Genomic DNA, 9,832 nt, shown 5'->3' with positions numbered 1-9,832 from the left:
ATCTCTGTCTCTGGATTGTTAAAAGAAAAGAAACAAAGTCTTGTTTGTGGTCAAACAAGTCATCACACTTACACTTACTTCACTGTTTCACTTTATTCTTTTATCCAATAGGTGGCGCCATGCACCATGAGTCTGCTAAATGTCAGTGGCAGAGTTGTGATGGAAGTCCCCAATATTGTTGATTTAACCTACATTCTGTGCAGTTGCAGCTTCACACATCCAAGACACTGAGAAGGGCCGGGGTAAGGAGGGGGGGGGGGGGGGGGGGGTACAAGGAGCCAAAGGCCAAACCACAATGGCTGCCTTTCAAAACGCTGACTTGGTCTAACCTTGGTTTATCTGCATACGTGTGTATGTGTGCGTGTGTGTGCGTGCGTGTGTGTGCGTGCGCGTGTGTGCGTATGTGTGTGTGTGTGTGAGGCCGAGAGCGAGGTCATTCATCACGCTGTAAATAGTGAGAACCATCATCATTGAGCTGTGGTAAGAGGTCAGCAGCCATGTTTACGCAGACCCCCGCCCCTCCCTCCCACTCCCACATCATTCTTTGCACCAAATTGCGAACCAGAATTCAGACGCTTTCCAAATACAACCCCCACCCCACCCGACCAGCCTCCGACCCCACCCCTCCACCGGCGGAGGGGCAGGAAACCCAACGCCCACCTCTCACCTACATTACAGTCCAGGAAATGAAGTCCCCAGACAGGCCGGTGTCTCTGACTCCACGGAAGAGGAACAAACAGCGTCTCTCTTTCTCCACGAACGCCAGAGATGGGAAAAGTACACTGATTCTTTAACTTAAGTAGAAGTAGAGTTACTTGTGTCCAAAAAAAAGATTCTGGTAAAAGAAGAAGTACTGATTCAACTTATTTACTCAAGTAAAAGTAAAAGTAAAAAAAAAAGTACAGGCTGTGAAATGTAATAAAGTATAAAAGTTAAATATTTCCATCGGCTGTGCAAAGCTAACTGAAACTCACGTCATATTAATATGATTCAAAGACTATTTAACGTAAAAGATCCCCTTCAAACATGTTTTAAGATGAGGCGGCTGTGGCTCAGGAGTAGAGCGGATATAGTCCACTAATCAGAAGGTTGGTGGTTCGATCCCCGGCTCCTCCAATCTGCATGTCGAAGTGTCCTTGGGCAAGATACTGAACCCCAAATTGCTCCCGATGGTGTGCCAGCACCCTGCGTGATAGCTTGCCACCATTACTGTATGAATGCGTGTGAATGGGTGAATGTAGGTATGTGTTGTAAAGCGCTTTGAGCGGTCGGTAGACTAGCAAAGCGCTATATAAATGCAGTCCATTTGCCATCCATTCCATTTACCATAAAGACTACTTTGATGAATCATTTGTGTGATGTTTTTTTCCACAAAAAGGTGCACATAATAAATAATGACTAAAGCTGCGAGAGCGCGAGATGAAAGATGTTGATGCAAAGTTGTCAGAAAAATAAATACTCAGTAAACTACAGATACCTGAAAACCCTACTTAATCCTTACTTAGTAACTAAGTATTTGTACTTAGTTACTTCCCATCTCTGTCTAATGTTGAGCACAGCCCTGAGAGGGCCTGTTGGCTTCAGACACACTAGTCAAAATGTCTGAGAACTTGACTGGTGGCATGCCGGCGGCCAGGCCAACATGGCTGACAGCTGTCCATCCATTCTGCCCACTGTATAGGGTTTGTCAGCTGCATCACAAATCTCCTAGCAACCACGCCTGGTGCATCATGGTGGTTCACCGGAGAACTGGCTGTGCACAAATAACAGCTCGGCATGTAACAACCAGGCGAGACAAAGAGAGCTAGCTGACACAGATGTGTGCGGTGTCGGCCCTCTAAGGGGCACTTTACACGAGGACGGTTTCCTATGGTGACGGGGAATTCTTTTATCGTTAGTGCCTCCCTTTTAGACGGCGACGGCGAATTTGCGCTTAGGAAACGACACATTTTGAAACCACCCTCCAGAGTGGAATTCTTGGTGACGCTCCCCGCTGAGCGCTCCATGTAATCGCTTTGACACGGCTCATTTCAGGAACTCTGACGTGCCTGCACACGCGACACACGCGATTACGTCATAGCCGTGCGCGAGTTACACAACAACATCAGCCAGGAAAACAACACGAAGAGAAGCAGACATGGATCTTACGGTTGTGCTTTCACCATGGCTGTAATTCTGTTCAAAGTTTACCGCTGCTGTGAGAGAAGTGTTTTAAAAGGAAGTCGCGGAAGTATTTATAGGCTGACCCGGCACCTCTCCAAGTTGTGGAGCGACGAGCAACGCCACCTAGCAACGTGCCATGTACATTACGGCGTTTTAAAAATTCAACAGCGCTCATGTAAACAGGGAGAAGGTGTGTTTCTTCCAGAAACTGTCCTCGCAGGGGGTTCCTCCGTACATAACCCCCCACTAAAAACATGCAGAAGATCAGTTGGTAGCGCTGTCGCCTCACAGCTAGAAGGTCCTGAGTTCGATTCTCGCCTGGGACGCTGTGGGCGCTGGAGTTGTGACCCCCCCATATCTTCAGTGCCTACTGCCCAGGTGGGCTATCTCGTCGAAAGGGCCTTTCTGTGTGGAGTTTGCATGTTCTCCCCGTACCCCCCATGGGGTTCTTCCGTACATAACCCCCCACTAAAAACATGCAGAAGATCGTCATCCGACCAGTGACCACAACATCTGAAGTTGGTCCAATGATGGTCCAATGATGGTCCCCGGGCGCTGGAAAGAAATAGCGACCACTGCCCCTGGCCTGCCCCCTGGAGGAAAGGACAAGCCTGGATGGGTCAAATGCAGAGGACATATTTCACCGGCCACCGTCAGCATGAGTGTGTGTAGTGGCCGCATGCATGTGTTGTAGTGTGTTCATACATGTGTTGTAGTGTGTTCATGCATGTGTTGTAGTGTGTTCATGCACGTGTTGTAGTGTGTTCATGCATGTGTTGTAGTGTGTTCATGCATGTGTTGTAGTGTGTTCATGCATGTGTTGTAGTGTGTTCATGCATGTGTTGTAGTGTGTTCATGCATGTGTTGCAGTGTGTTCATGCATGTGTTGTAGTGTGTTCATGCACGTGTTGTAGTGTGTTCATGCACGTGTTGTAGTGTGTTCATGCATGTGTTGTAGTGTGTTCATGCATGTGTTGTAGTGTGTTCATGCATGTGTTGTAGTGTGTTCATGCATGTGTTGTAGTGTGTTCATGCATGTGTTGTAGTGTGTTCATGCATGTGTTGTAGTGTGTTCATGCATGTGTTGTAGTGTGTTCATGCACGTGTTGTAGTGTGTTCATGCACGTGTTGTAGTGTGTTCATGCATGTGTTGTAGTGTGTTCATGCATGTGTTGTAGTGTGTTCATGCATGTGTTGTAGTGTGTTCATGCATGTGTTGTAGTGTGTTCATGCATGTGTTGTAGTGTGTTCATGCATGTGTTGTAGTGTGTTCATGCATGTGTTGTAGTGTGTTCATGCATGTGTTGTAGTGTGTTCATGCATGTGTTGTAGTGTGTTCATGCATGTGTTGCAGTGTGTTCATGCATGTGTTGCAGTGTGTTCATGCATGTGTTGTAGTGTGTTCATGCATGTGTTGTAGTGTGTTCATGCATGTGTTGTAGTGTGTTCATGCATGTGTTGTAGTGTGTTCATGCATGTGTTGCAGTGTGTTCATGCATGTGTTGTAGTGTGTTCATGCATGTGTTGCAGTGTGTTCATGCATGTGTTGCAGTGTGTTCATGCATGTGTTGCAGTGTGTTCATGCATGTGTTGCAGTGTGTTCATGCATGTGTTGTAGTGTGTTCATGCATGTGTTGTAGTGTGTTCATGCATGTGTTGTAGTGTGTTCATGCATGTGTTGCAGTGTGTTCATGCATGTGTTGTAGTGTGTTCATGCATGTGTTGTAGTGTGTTCATGCATGTGTTGCAGTGTGTTCATGCATGTGTTGCAGTGTGTTCATGCATGTGTTGCAGTGTGTTCATGCATGTGTTGCAGTGTGTTCATGCATGTGTTGTAGTGTGTTCATGCATGTGTTGTAGTGTGTTCATGCATGTGTTGCAGTGTGTTCATGCATGTGTTGCAGTGTGTTCATGCATGTGTTGCAGTGTGTTCATGCATGTGTTGTAGTGTGTTCATGCATGTGTTGCAGTGTGTTCATGCATGTGTTGCAGTGTGTTCATGCATGTGTTGCAGTGTGTTCATGCATGTGTTGCAGTGTGTTCATGCATGTGTTGCAGTGTGTTCATGCATGTGTTGCAGTGTGTTCATGCATGTGTTGCAGTGTGTTCATGCATGTGTTGTAGTGTGTTCATGCATGTGTTGCAGTGTGTTCATGCATGTGTTGTAGTGTGTTCATGCACGTGTTGTAGTGTGTTCATGCACGTGTTGTAGTGTGTTCGTGTGACAATAAAGACGGGCTGCCGTCTGAAATGGTGTTATCGTGTAAAGGGCCCCTAAGTAACAGAGTTCCCACACCTTCTTAAACACCACATTCAAGGACTTTTCAAACACCTTCCAGGACCCAACAGCGCATGGATTAAGGTTAATTGCTGTTCTATAACAGTTAATTCCAGCCAGGCAATTTGATTGGACGAAAGGCATTCCATGTGTGCCGATACAGGGCTGTATGCAGAGGTGGGTAAACTATCCAAGGTGAGTAGTTTACCCACCTTGATTCCCCTCATTGATTGATACAGGTGATCTGAAAATAGGTGAGAAACTCTGCCTCATTTCAAAGAGGTGGGTAAACTGTGTTTACTCCCCCCCCCCCCCCCCCCCCCTTCAAATTAGTAGCAGTATGGTGGTGCGTGTGATTACAAGACAACTCACCAACTGTCATGGCAGCACTGCTCCAGTCTTACTCAATTGGAGAAAGAAAATAAAAGGAAAAAAAACGACATCTGTCTCCTCTGCCCTCTCTCACCTCAGAGGTTTAAAACACAGCTGTCCAGTTGGATACAGTTATGCTATCAGAGAGCCGAGCTTTGAATGGTTTTCAAAGGTGTGAGATAGGAATCATAAAACATGCATGTTTCCACTATAAATGCAGGCTTCTCCCATCGCTGCTTCACTCACGCTGAAGATCAAGCATTTCAAATTAGAGTGCAAAAATGCTTTCTCTCAGATGAAAAACATGTCCCGGGGTCAGAAGCACATAAAATGCCAAACGCCTATTAAACGCAGTACGGTTAAGCGAGCATCAAGGGTAATATGAAACAGACAGGCAGGGCAAAACATAAGCTGCCTGCATGTGCCTCTGTCAGCCAGGCCAACAGCTGACTGCAGGCTACCACAGATCAGTTCATAACCCATGACATTCTCAGGTCATGATAGAATTATTGTGAACTGAAAATGAAGATCAATTTGTAAATGACAGAACAAGTTCAACGTGGGACAAAAACAGGGCAATTTATGGGTAAAGAAATGTGAGCCAAGATCACAACACAAACCCGATCTGTCAAGCAGCTACTTATGCCGCATTCCATTTGCACTGTGAACTGGGAATTTCCCAGTTCAAAGTTCAGGAATGCCACTTCTTAATTCGAAAGTCCTGAAACCCTGACCTCAAAATCCAAGATGGCAGCTCCTGCATCATCAACAGTAGTGAAAGCTGTAGTGATGCACTGTTTATTAACACGTCTGTCTTATGTGTCTCATTAAAGCAGTTGTACACACACTACTGTCTAACTTCTATCTATACACAGGTATATATATATATATATATACAGTATATATTAGATTAGATTAGATTAGATTCTTTAATGACCACACAGCCAGGCTGGTGGAATTTGTTTTCAGTACAGTTCATACGTAAGCAATGTCCAACATCATGATACATACATACATAAAACACAATAACAGTACACAATACAGTTATAGCAGCAGTGATATTGGGGTTGTTATATAGAGTTCAGTGTCCTTATAGCAGTGGGGAAGAAACTGTTTTTAAAACGGGTTGTCTTGGTGGGCAGAGACCTGTAGCGCCTCCCAGAGGGCAACAGCTGGAAGATGTGGTATGCTGGGTGAGTGGGGTCAGATATATATATATATATATATATACACACAGGGCACAGGTATCAAACTCAAGGACGGGGGGCCAAATCCGTCCCGGCACCTCATTTTATGTGGCCTGCGAGAGCTAACAAAGAATATAATTTGCACAATAGGCTACAATTCTAATTCTAGTTAGTTCTAATAGTTGTAGGCTAGTAGTTGTCTGCTTGCCATTATTTTTCCTAATTCTGCTTTCAGAGCTAGTTATTAATTATCAAGTTAATACTAGTCTGCTTGAAGCAGCCTGGTAAACGTAGCTCTCCCATTGGTGCCTGCCATTTCAGTTGGTATCGGATGGAAATACCATTCCGCTCCCTGCAAGCTCTGCAATTGGCTCCGACCCGCTCCGACTGCGGCAGCGACCATATGGATTTCCTTTCCACGCCCCCCGTGTCAAATCTGTATGCCTCTGCTGCTGTACGTGTCGAATCTGCCGAGCTCAAATGCCTGCGCCCCTGCCTTTGAAACAATAACAACAGCAGCGCTAGCCGCTAGCTCATATGCAATGAAGCCAGCCTGCATGGTACGTTCGGTGGATGGCTGTAAAGAGCCTTTTCCCCCTCTAGTCCACAGTGAAAGCGTTCCCAGCCAGACTCCCCCAGCCCCTTTGCTGGGAGAGTCTGGCAATTACTAAAAACCAATAATAATCTAATCAGAGGGAATTATGTAATACTAGATTATCAGGACGCTACGTGGCCTTCAAATCTAGTTTCCTGGGACTCCGGCCCGGTATTGCGTTGTGTGTAAGGGATCGGAGGATGGCGCGATGCATTGTTATCAACTGTTATTGCGAACAGTGGCTAGCCTGGCTAGAGCCCCAACGCGAGACTCATCAGTCATTCTTCCTTCTTCGTCTCGGATCCGCTGAGAGGTCGGCTCAAATGGCTTCAAGCGATACACACGTTATCAATCACAATAAAACTGTCCTTACCTCCGACACAATGTTGTTATCCAACTCTACGGGGCCATGGTACTCCAAAATATTCCATAGTTTCCAATACCGAGACATTCACATGCCGGAGCCGATGCTCAAAATTGTAAACTGCAGTACACCCTCACAACCACTGAGCACTGAACCGATACATCCGGCGCTGTGGAGCAGTTGAAACCCAAAATGACTCAGCCGAAGAAGGCTGTGTCTGAGCCAAAAACTTTGGCACTGGCTGTGGAATAATGTCTCTGTATTGGAAACTACAGAATATTTTGGAGTACCATGGCCCTGTAGTGTTGGATAACAACATTGTGTTGGAGGTAAGGACAGTTTTATTGTGATTGATAATGTTTATATCGCGTGAAGCCATTTGAGCCGACCTCTCAGTAGATATAGGGCCCGCGCATCTAAGACGAAGAAGGAAGAATGACTGATGAGTCTCGCGTTGAGGCTAGGCTAGAGCTAACCCTGGCTGGGTTTCCGACCGTTTCAACTCGGTGTGACGTCACTCAACTGGGATATTCCTAGTTCCCCAGTGCATTTAGGGCTCAGAAATACAATATTATACTGTATATCACTGCACAATCTATGCTATCCCATAACAGCACTAGGGCATTATATTGCTCCTTCCACCGCAGAGGAGTCTGAGCAGCTGCCTTAGCCTTCATCCTGGTGTGAACCATCTCCATGCTGCGGTCCATCCCCAGAGAGAAGAGCTGTAGGAGGAAACCCAGCTCATTACAGCACGGCTCCCTCCTGGATATTAAAGTTTTATAAGCATGATATATGACCATAGTTTAAGTCTTTTCAAGAACTGACAAAGAGCGAGCAACCACACTGGAGAAAAATGTATACCGTGGCTCGCACCGTCCCTTAAGTGCTCCAACATACAGTACGGGCCATTTAAACGTGGATTCCTTGCCCAGTACTGCAGTCATGTGAGAATGTGGGAACTTAAGCAATGTATGGCGGTAAGCTGAGTTTCTGTTGAACTGCCAAGTGAATTTTACACGTTTTGAAATATCGCACCAAATTTGTTTCTTAAGAAATATGTAACATTGACAGAAGTTGGTCCCCCGGGGCCCAGGCGCTTCACTGCAGCTGCCCACTGCTCCTGGCCTGACCATGGAGGATGGGCCAGGATGGGACCAGGATTCAACACCTCTGAAGCATGTGTGTGTACTAGCCACCGTGCACCTGTGTGTGCATGCATGGATGTGTGTCTGATGAATAAAGACGGTGTTGTCCGTCTGGTTAATATCATTCATAGCCTGATTTATATTAAAAAATATTAAAAAAAACATGGCGAAAATGGACGGTTGACAGTATTTTCCTGATTTATGGAGTTTGAGGGGAAAAGGCTTTCGCACACCTACGCGACAGGTGCGTCGGAGAAGGGCAAAACCCGACACAGTGAGAAAGAAGTAACTCCCGCACACTGTCTCCAAATGCAAATAAAAGTTTAATAGAAGAATAACGTTTCGGTCATCACGACCTTCATCAGATTCATTTTCAAAAAATTCAAAAATGAATCTGATGAAGGTCGTGATGACCGAAACGTTATTCTTCTATTAAACTTTTATTTGCATTTGGAGACAGTGTGCGGGAGTTACTTCTTTCTCCCTGATTTATGGAGTGAAAAAAATAGATATCCAAAATCCCCTCTGTAAAAAACCTTGGCTCTAATAGGTCAACAAAATGAAACAATAATTTTGCATGTGTGTGTGTGTGTGTGTGTGTGTGTGTGTGTGTGTGTGACAGAGTTCCTCTGTATGGCTGTCAGGGTGTTTTCAGGGAGCGCATGCGTGTGTGTGTGTGTGTGTGTGTGTGTGTGTGTGTGTGTGTGTGTGTGTGCGTGCGTGCGTGCGTGCGTGTGTGTGTGTGTGTGTGTGTGTGACAGAGTTCCTCTGTATGGCTGTCAGGGTGTTTTCAGGGAGCGCATGCGTGTGTGTGGGGGGGCAGCCATAGTGGCACCAGGTACAATTGTTTATGGGAGATGGAACACATTACACATTAGACATTATTATTGCTTCAGCATGTTTCAGCCCACACTTGATTCTCCTCCCACTGACTCCTCTCACAATCAGTTAGGGCCTAGCTTTAAATTCCACAGATAAAAGGAACATTTATTTTCATCTGCGCTCAACCCTGACACTCTGTATGTAGTGTGTATGTAGTGTGTATGTAGTGTGTATGTAGTGTGTATGTAGTGTGTATGTAGTGTGTAGCCTATGAATCTATGTATATATTATGCGATGAGCTGAATAAAAAAGGTGGGTAAATGTGATCCCCAGTCAGTGATTATATATAACAAAAGTAAATTGTGTTTTTGTCTTTTCATTTTATAGTACAAAAAAGTATAGTCGCAAGACACACACAATAGCAAACCTATCTTGTGTATTGTGGGATACTTATATGTACACTGATACTCTTAAAAGTATGCAAGTAGGGCATTATGTAATCAATCCTACATTGTTAGTGTCATTTTGTTGAGTAAATGTACATTTTTCCTGAAATCTGACTCTGTGTATGGTTCCGGATTTGGAGGGTCTATTTCACCATCTCCTACAGACTTTCATCACCTGATATTATCTCCTTTGTTATGTTCCCTAGGTATAATGAACCACATGTCAGAGGTACCTCATCACCAAGTACGTTGTTCAAAATGTGTACATTTTCCCAGAAACTCACAATCTTTTGACAATACCAGAATGTATGCGAGATTTGCATTCTTGCACCCACATAACCTCTAACAGGAACACATCACAAAAGTAACGTATAGGTAATATATTACTTTTAGCAGTAACTCAGTAATATAACTTATTACCAATAGGATTTCAGTGATATTATTTCAGTGACAATAG

The sequence above is a fragment of the Poromitra crassiceps genome, assembly GCF_964638095.1.
Source record: "Poromitra crassiceps genome assembly, chromosome: 1".
Lineage (NCBI taxonomy): Eukaryota > Metazoa > Chordata > Actinopteri > Beryciformes > Melamphaidae > Poromitra > Poromitra crassiceps.
The sequence above is the reverse complement of the archived record's forward strand: the minus strand, read 5'-3'. Positions refer to the sequence as shown.